This window comes from Benincasa hispida, chromosome 9, assembly GCF_009727055.1.
Source record: "Benincasa hispida cultivar B227 chromosome 9, ASM972705v1, whole genome shotgun sequence".
Lineage (NCBI taxonomy): Eukaryota > Viridiplantae > Streptophyta > Magnoliopsida > Cucurbitales > Cucurbitaceae > Benincasa > Benincasa hispida.
The window spans coordinates 47,176,991-47,184,156 of record NC_052357.1 but is presented as its reverse complement, the minus strand read 5'-3'; positions in this window follow the sequence as shown (position 1 = coordinate 47,184,156).

Sequence of the window (7,166 nt, the reverse complement as noted above, 5' to 3'; positions counted from 1 at the left end):
CGTGATCTGAATAAGGCCACTGCAACAACATTTTATACCCTCCAACGCGTGTCCCATTCTACAACTTTTCCGATGTGGGAACTACTTGGCTTACTACTGTTGACGGGCCATCAATAATTCCTCAATTTGAGTTGACCAATTCAAATAATTCCTCTTTAATATTCTTTAATGAGCTAACAAGGTGACCTAGTGAATTTGCAGATCAAAAACTCCAATAATATGAGATTAATTGACTAAACTCATTGACCAAATTAATTAATATTCGTTAATTGTAGGTACACTCCACTAACGACTCACAACTGCACTCTTCTCACTGAGATATATTTCTGTGTCCACGGATATAGACCAATAACAATCATTTAGTCCTTCACGAGTGTTCGTAACGCCAAATGGGTCAAATTACTATTTTACCCTTGGGTTACCTCTGACTTCTTAAATACCAACTTATCACACCCCCACCCAGATTATCCTCTAAACCTGAGAAGGGATGTGAAGACAGCAGTTGCCAACCCTATTGTGACAACTACTGTCCTACCTATTCCTGTTATATATTTTTCTTTAGCACTTGTTAAACCTAGTTAGCAATTTATACCTTCCACAACTTAATACAAATCTCATCGACAATCCATCTCATACAAGTACTGATAATTAGAAGATTACAAAAGTATATAACGGTTACAGAAATCCAAGTTCAAATACAACATCAGTTTATACAAGTGCTACCCTAACTCTCATGACATGTACAGACAAGAACAAAGTTAATAGACATAGTGGACCACCTACACTTCAAATTACTGGAGAATCCTGATCAGTGACTGACTGGCAGATCTACTCGGCTTCAGGACGTCTACCGCTGCCTGGAGAGAGAAAACATTTAAAATAATGAGCTTAAAATGTCCTCTAAGTGACTACTTAAGTTAAAACATGTTTTCATACTTCAACATAAACATGCCTTTCATAAAAAATTACATGATCATTCTTCAGGGTTGAAAATAAAAATAGACACATGAAATTATATCATATTTTAAACCCTGAATTAAAACTCATCATCATTTATGTATTGTACCTCAACTCCTTTGTTTAAACAATGTGGGAAAGCCTTTTTGCTCAATCCCATCAACGTCCATAAGATGAGTCATACATGCAAGTAGAGTTGGGTTATGTCTCGACCACCTTATCATACCTTTGATGTGAAAGATCCCTAACATAATGAATAACTGAGCACCTTACCATACCTTCGACACCGACATTGGAGTAAGGCTTATACAAGACACCAAAACATTTTAGCATACAATGAATATAAAGTAGAATACTCAAGGAAGCAGGGTTAAACTTCATAATTTTCATGTTAACATAAAGTGCCTTGCAATTGTAATGTGCTTATAAAATTCCCTTATCGAAAACCATCATAACTCATAGCATGAACATTAACTTACTAAAATCGTATGCTAAACTTCATGTGAAATCTCATTTTTTGAAAACATGGATCATGTGATCAACATATAGATAAAACATGCATTAATGAAATTATGCTAGTAAAAAAACATGTTTAACTGGCTATATGCTGAAAATCGTATGCAAAACTTGTCATTTAGAAATCAGTTATAAGACTTGTCACTCACTATCTTAAGCTACTTATCCAAGGGTCTGTAAGTCTCTCATACTTGCCATAAAATAAGGAAAGGTCCCTTGATTAGTTTTATTAGCTCCTTTTTTAGCTTAATATATAAATTTGACATCATCACATACTAGCAATTTCATCACATCATGACTAAGTTCCTCGCATCGCTCATCTCAATGCATCAACTACACTTAGTCATTTTACATTATAACATGCCTGGAAAATGGCAACCCTCTCTCACAGTGCTCGAGTTGACACTAGAATAACCCTTTTAGCCTATGCAATGAACGTCCACTATGCAACACACTCAATGCACCTTGGCTGTGAATACTTTGTAAATGCTTACACACATTTCAGCACATATCATTGGCTAGTCAGTTGCCTACTTGTTCTCTATATGCAGTTACTTGCTTATTCATCCACAATATCATTTCAAATTTCAATCTTCTAGATTCCATAGTTCTAATTCCAGCCATTAACAAATTACCTTAGAATTTGAGCATCAAATTCCTGTGGATCTGTTGGAAATCCTCAACTCTCTCAAACTTGCCCGAGAGTTCTTCAACACCTTCTAAGCTTCAGATGGTAGCAACACTTTCTCTTAGACGTAGGAAAATTTTGGCAAAACATTTCCCTTCTTTTGAACTTCTATTTTTACATGGGCTTTCATGAATCAACTAACCAAATCAAATGCCATCTAACATCCTAGTCCTCATTTAACGTTCCTAAGACTTCCATCTAGCCTACTTATTGGTTGATTACGCTGAACTTTCCAACTTAACTCCATCGCATGGACTTGTGACCACCAAAACCCTTTCTTAATCATTGCATACGTCCATTCGCATCACGTCCTCTAAACGACATCTTCACCCCATTGGTCAACGCTTGCCTCGTTTGCCAATTTCTAATCCTTCCAACTGATACTTACTTCACGATTCTCCTAACATACTGCCTTCATGCCCTCACCATGTCATGTGAATTTGGTCGCATAGCTTGACATAATCTCATTGCATAAAATTCTCTATTTTTCTCTAAGCGTTAATTCTCCTCTATTTCCCTGAAAGCTTAACATTCCAAACTTAGAATATTTTCCAGCCCTCTAAGCACTGGAGAGCATTGCCTCCTACACTTAGTATATTTTTTCCTCGTTAAAGCTTTTACAAACAAACACAATAAACCTTTCATACATTTCAACCAAAGCAATGAGAGGGTAGGGCCTCTTATTCAAGTCCTGGAGACACCATTTAAGAGAACACTCATCTACTTACCCTGAAATGGAGAAGGGGTGAATTTCATCTTGTATTATTATGTTTCCAGCTCCCCACTCGGTCTTGTCCCCTAGATGGTAGGCTTATTGAGTCAACAAACTGACTACTTTCACCCATACAAATCAAAGGACAATCCCTTGTGAACATGAGTTCATAATACACTCAGCATAAAGACTAAGTTATTTAGGTCATCCAATTGAAATAGGAACCTGACTAGTTAACGACATTACATTTAATGGTTACCATTTTGCGATCCGGTCATATGCAACTCATTGCATGGGATACCCCTACTCGCGTGCCACCTACACGAACACGTTGGATCATTACGCTTGTATCAAATACAAAGTGGGTCGTATCCATAGTGTCAACAGGATAAGGTACACAACTTTATCCCTATATTATAAACCTTTTTAGGAAATATCTTGAGCATTGATCCCTATATGTCTCCACTTACAGTTCAAGATTCATAAGACAACCTTGGATATTAGTTTATTGGATTTAGGATTATTAAGATAAAATATAATACAACACAATCAATAACATTTGTTTAATTAACATCAATAACTCTTTATTAATGACAGTCAATTAATAACATTTACTATCTACGAGTTTTAGGATATAAAACCCAGCAGTAATGTATTTGCATGAAATATGTGTTGCAAGAAATGAATGTTGCACGATATGAGTTGTAATGAATTCATCACTTACTGTTTGCACCTTATCTCTTGCATTTTCTCCTTATATCCTAGAACCTCGTCCTTCACTACATGGACAAAGTCTTCAATCAAGTCAACGCGACTTTGTACGAGTTGGATAACATCCATCAAAATCCTATCACCATCCGATGTGGTTATGGCAGTAAGACACTATTCAAATGATCCAAGATTATCATACACAACTGGATCATCTATACAATATATGATCATAGGCTTCCATTTGAAGGAACTCTTATTCAAGAGTACATATGAGCGGAAGCGAATCTTTCCAATTCATTGTGACAAAATATCCACATATACATACAAACATACTAAAATGCATTCATAATGCTAAAGAGATCGAAAGATCATACCAGTTGAAGACTTATTCTTCACAGCAAATCTCGCTTTTGCTGAGACGGTAAGCTATTGCTCAGCAAAACCCAATTGTCTACCTCGAATAGTCACCACACGAATAGAAGGAAACGAAGATGACACCACCACTCAGAGTCCCTAGTATTCTTCTTGGAGTGAGAATCCAAAGGATGGGCTTTGTTCGAATTTGGTAGAGGAAAAGAGGAAGAGAGATCGTATACAGCGATCAAGCAAGTGAGAGATGGGTTCGTCTTTCATATAGAAAAAATGCTCGATCATTTAGGTGAAGTATACGATCGTGTAGGAAAAAGTTAAGCAATCGTCTAAACGATCGTGTAGGAAAAGGTAAGCGATCGTCTAAACGATCATGTAGAAAAACTAAGCGATTCTCCATACGATTGTTTAGTAAATATCGGGCACTAAACGATCGCTTAGAAAAAGGTAGATAATTGTTTAGTAAATAGCATGCGCGGGTGTAATCGTTAAACGATTGCTTAGCACTATCGTATAGGTAAGCGATCGTGCATGCACTATTTTATAGGCACAAATTTTCTAAGCGATGACACACGTCAACACAATGACCGCACATATGCCATGCTTAACACACTGTGAGCTATTTATGCATCTCAAAATGATCTTTCATCTTACTCATCCGTTATCAAAATAGAAGAGACGCCATCCCATTACCCTTTTAACTATCCAATGAATACGATCACATCATATTCATAACTTATGAACTAATATCATATATTAATCATATTATTTTCCTCCACTAGATATAAATCATATTTATATCCAATTTCCTCCAAATTAATGTATCTCATACATAAAGTATTATATTATATATAATTAACTGGTTCAATTATATCATATATAACCAAACTCCAAACTGACCCAAAAACTGACTTTCAACTTGTATCCAATCTACCAAGGGGACCTTATGGACCTATGACTCGAAGCTTCAATAGTACATGAATAGCTGACTAAATTCTTTAGTCATAATATCCACCATCCGTTAACTGCCAGACATTTCATTAAAGACCGACAGTTGAACTCTTTTTGCCATAGATATATTTCTATGTCCATTGGATATAACCAACCATCAGTACAATGACCCTTCACAGATGCTCATAATAACAACATGCCAATTTACCATTTCGCCCATGTAGTTACATCTTACTCTTTAAGTACCACTCATCTCTCTAATGAACAATACAACATAGTCCTACTATGTGTGAACACCTCTCGGGCCATGAGAAGGTGTGTGGCGCCACATCGTTCAAGCCCCGGGATCAACCCTTAAAAGAGCAATCTATCTACTTACCCTTGTTTCAAAAAATGAGTGAATTCCATATCGTGAAGCTGAGTTTTCAGCTCCTAGATCAGACGAATCCCCAAAGTGGTAGGTTTAAGTCGGCGCTCTGGCCACTCGCACCCATGCAAATTAAAGGACCGGCCTCAATGGCAGGAGTTTCCAACTCACTTAGGATTGAGGTCATTTTACCTATGGTCATCCTAGTGAAGTGAAGTCTCAGTCATGAACGGAGTTATATGACGAGATATTAACACTTCGAGGTCAGGTCTTATACAAACTCTTTGTATATGATGCCTCCGCTCGCATGTCCGCGACACGAATGATGAGGATCAAATCATTTATGACAAGTCCAACACTTATAACAATTCGACAAAACGAGCTGCATCCGTCATGTTACCAGAATAAGGTTTCCCTTCTATATCCATATACTACAGACTATTTTGGTTATCACTTAAGACATGATTCACTTATATGTCACTAGATATATGCTTAAGTTACATAAAGACAATTAGAGATATTAAGTTTATTGGTTTGTGGTAAAATAAAAACATCTAAATGTGCAAGTCAAGAAGTAAAGTAAATATCATATATATTATACATCACAAGCGTTCTTACAAAGTCGTTTACAAACTACAAGACACGAGACTTTAGGGCACATACCCCAACACCATTATTGAGAGATATATTTTATTTCAATCATTCATAAAACACAAAGCTTTCATTGTTATTCTCTAAGCTTCAATTTTCTTATTTTCATCTTATTCTTGAGATAGTGATTTTATGTGGTGAGGATTAATTTATTGTGTGCTTAACATTTGTAAATTCACTATATTAAAAGAGTTGTAAAATTATTCTTTAACATTTCCAAACCTACTGCAAGGGGTTACTTTTGATCTCGAAAAAATAGCGATTGTAATGGTTTGATCGTTATCTGTGAAAACGATTGAGTTTGCTATTTAACTCGCAAAAAAAGTAGTATAACAGTTGGATTTAATCCATGTAAAGAATTGGAGAAGGTTTTATCCAAATACCCAAGAAGGAGTCTTAGGGAGTAGAGTAAGGATTATAAAATTTCTGATGTCAGTTTCTCTATCCATTTTATATTTAATTTTGTAATAAATTTATTATTATATTTTATTTGCATGAAACTAATTATTATGATTTTTCTTTGAAATTACTTGCTCACATTTGATTATTTAGGTTGATAGAATTTATTTTACATATTAATTATCGATCTTGTTATAAAAATTAAAATTGGATGCTTAAAATTGTTATTGTCAATTTATTAATTATTGTGAAGTGAATGCATATGTATTTGTTTAAATTATTTATTAACAAAAAGTTTTTTACTTTGCTCAATTGGGCCTACGTTTGAAATTTTTTTTAATCAATTTTAAATAAAGAGTAATTGCATTGAGTAACACATTTAGGGATAATAATTATGTGTATAGCAACATTTTTAAAAAATCACAAACATAGCAAAGTCTATCAGTGATAAGACTCTATCACTAATAGACTCCTACCAATAAAATGGTTTGTCACTAATAGACCCCTACTAGCGATATGGTCTATCACTAATAGACTTCAAAAGTAAAATCTAAATTTTGTTATATCTGCAAAAAAAAATTTCTTGTACTATATTTGCAAATGCTCTGGGACTGATGGTCTATCATTGCTATATTATCCACCATGCTCAACATCATGTACTGTATTGTTGTCCCCCAATTAATAATGTTGAAGTAGTTAAAATCTCCACCATAGTAAACAATCTCTTATCGACCATTAACTTTCCTTTATCTTTTCCCATCGTGGTAAGCTTAGTGTAATAGATAAGTGAAACCTTTAAAGCATTGTCATTGTTCTCAAAGTCCAACTTCTAATACTCATCCTTA